The sequence below is a fragment of the Tenrec ecaudatus genome, chromosome 1, assembly GCF_050624435.1.
Source record: "Tenrec ecaudatus isolate mTenEca1 chromosome 1, mTenEca1.hap1, whole genome shotgun sequence".
Classification (NCBI taxonomy): Eukaryota; Metazoa; Chordata; class Mammalia; order Afrosoricida; family Tenrecidae; genus Tenrec; species Tenrec ecaudatus.
In genome coordinates this window covers 20,571,348-20,574,144 of record NC_134530.1, presented here as the reverse complement: position 1 = coordinate 20,574,144, position 2,797 = coordinate 20,571,348, and the positions used below count along the sequence as shown (strand labels likewise).

General features: G+C 39.8%; 1 pseudogene; it reads right to left on the bottom strand.

Moving 5' to 3' along the window:
- Positions 1 to 1,343: 1,343 nt before the first annotated feature.
- LOC142452863 (olfactory receptor 7A17-like) lies at positions 1,344 to 2,261 on the bottom strand (annotated as a pseudogene).
- Positions 2,262 to 2,797: the final 536 nt, after the last annotated feature.

Here is a 2,797-nt window from a genome sequence, read left to right as displayed (position 1 = left end):
TAGACCAGAGGCTGTACACGGGGACAGAGCTTAGGATGTATACTGAAAATACAGGCAATCCAGGACAGATAAACCCTTCAGGACCAATAATGAGAGGAGAAATGCCAGTAAGGGAAGAGGAATTGTGGGAGAAAGGAGGCACTGATCACAATGATCTACATATAACCCCCTCTCTGGTAGACGGACAACAGAAAAGTGGATGAAGGGAGACATTGAACAGTATAAGACATGGAAATAAACAAAGCTGTACACATATTGTCTCATCTTTCTCCCTCTGAGCAGTGAATAGTTTTGAAAATCCAACCTTTCAAGTAGTCCAAAGCTTAACTCAACAGAGCTGCTTCTTGTGTGCAGAGAAATATAGGGAGTTGTAATTTCCAGAATGATAAAGACAGAGAGATTCACCTGTGATTACTGGAGATGCTGATCAGGCTTCAGGGAGTAACTCAAGAGCAAAAGTGAGGCAGATATTTTGGTGAAAATACTTTTGTGGTCAAACATATTTGGAGAGCAATGGTTTCTTTTGTAATTATAAAGACAAATTTTCATTAGTATCATTGAAGCCAAGAAGGGATATGCATACCATTGCTAAACAAATGGAGGTCAAGGGAGGTCTTGTAACTACTGGTCTTGAACCAACAATTACAACAACAATTCCCACTCTCTGCACTGCAAAAAGTTAGTCATGTCCAGGAAGTCAGTGACATCGGTCTCACGGATTCCGCCATCTCTTAGAGGATAGAACAGGCGTTCGCGTGCTCAGCTGGTCTGTTTCCAGTGTGGTCTGGAAGCCGTTTCCAATATTTGAACATACCACCTTTTTGCTTTTCATAGTTTATTCAGAACAAGCTTATAGACTTCATGCTTAAAATATTCAACAGGACTTCAGTGTAAAGAAAATAAACCAGGGGGGTTGAAGGTGTCATGTCAGATGTAATCACATTTCAAAACATTTTTGAAAATGGGAATCAGAGTATCTCTGTCCCAGTTTTTAATGGATCAGGATGACAATGACCACTGGCCCTATGTGATGAATGCATGCTATTCTTCTACATCTAGTGATGAAAATCTATTTCCCAATGAAAGCTGAAGGCACCTGAAAAAACTGGCCATTGAAGGGATGACATGATTAAAGTAAATACATTTAAAAATATGCAGGAAGCAATTTCATATTATGTCTTCAATTTTTCTATTATGTCTTAGATATTAAGGAGATTGATTTATATACATAAGCACATAAAGGACTGAGGAAAGTATCATACCGACTTTTATCCTTTTGAAATTTGTTTTTCAAAAATAGCTCTCTGAACTTAAGGATGAGTTTCTGTTATATAGGATGTTCCTCAGCTGAAAAGTTTTCTTAGGGCTTGCTTTATGTCTTTATTTCTAAGACTATAGATAAAAGGATTCAGCATGGGTGTGGCTACAGTGTACATCACTGAGGCGATTGCAGTGGCCCTGGAGTTTTCAATAGCATCAGAACTGAGATAAATCCCAAGACCTGTACCATAGAACAAGGAGACCACGGAGAGGTGAGACCCACACGTGGAAAAGGCTTTATATTTGCCCTCAGCTGATGAAATTTTCAAAATGGAGGACACAATCTTCATGTAAGAGAAAAGGATCCCAGTGAATGGAACAACAGCCAGAAGTCCACTTGCTAAATACATGACTAAGACATTGAGGAAGGTGTCAGAGCAAGCAATTTGGACGACCTGATTAAGTTCACAGAAAAAATGGGAGATTTCTAATTCTGTACAAAAAGATAGTCGCAAAACCAATAAACTATTTAACAGAGAGTCCAGGAGCGATAATACCCAGGAGGCCAGAAGCAGGTGGCCACAGAATCTTGGGTTCATGATGACCATGTAGTGTAGTGGGTGACAGATGGCCACAAACCGGTCATAGGCCAACTGTCAATAGGAAGATGTCTAAGGCCGTAAAAAGCACGAAAAAGTACATCTGGGTGATGCAGTCTTCATATGTAATGACTTTGTTCTGCATCTGGATATTCATCAGCATCTTTGGGATAGTGGTGGAGGTGAAACAAATGTCAGAAAAGGAGAGGTTGGAGAGGAAGAAGTACATGGGTGTGTGGAGGTGGGAGTCTGTGGCGATTGCCAGGATGATGAGCAGGTTCCCAGTGAAGGTGACCAGGTACATGGAGAGGAACAGTGCAAAGAGGAGGGCTGCAGCTCTACCTCCTCAGAAAGCCCCAGAAGGATGAATTCTGGAACATGAGTGTGGTTTACTGGTTCCATGGAGCAGCTGAAACTACTGGGAAAGAGAAAAGAGCATTGCAAACTCTGCCATAGCTGTTAACAACAGTTTAAGGGATATACTGTCATTTCTATTTGAAACAATTAAGTAATCCATATTCTCATCTGTGTATCTCATGTTTTTGAATCTCATGTGCTCAATAATCTCTTTGATGCTCAAACTGTCTAGCTTTTCAATCTTCTGATATCATCTTTTCCCTAAAACATTATATATTTTACAAATAGCTTAAGACTTTGATTGTTCATTCAACAAATGTGTTTGAGCAGACATTTTATTCTAAGTGTTCTTGAAAGTTGTGGGAATATCAGTGGAAAAAATTAAAATCTTACCCTTATTTGATGTGAACAGCACAAGATCCAACTCTTCGGCTCTTCCCTTTCAGAGGTAGGAAGAATGATGGAATTTGAAAGACACATGGAAACAATTAGTCCAGTGAACTCATGGAGCATGCAAACAGCAGTCATGTCTAGAACAGAAGTCTCCTCCATATACCAATATTCAACTATTTCATTTCAGG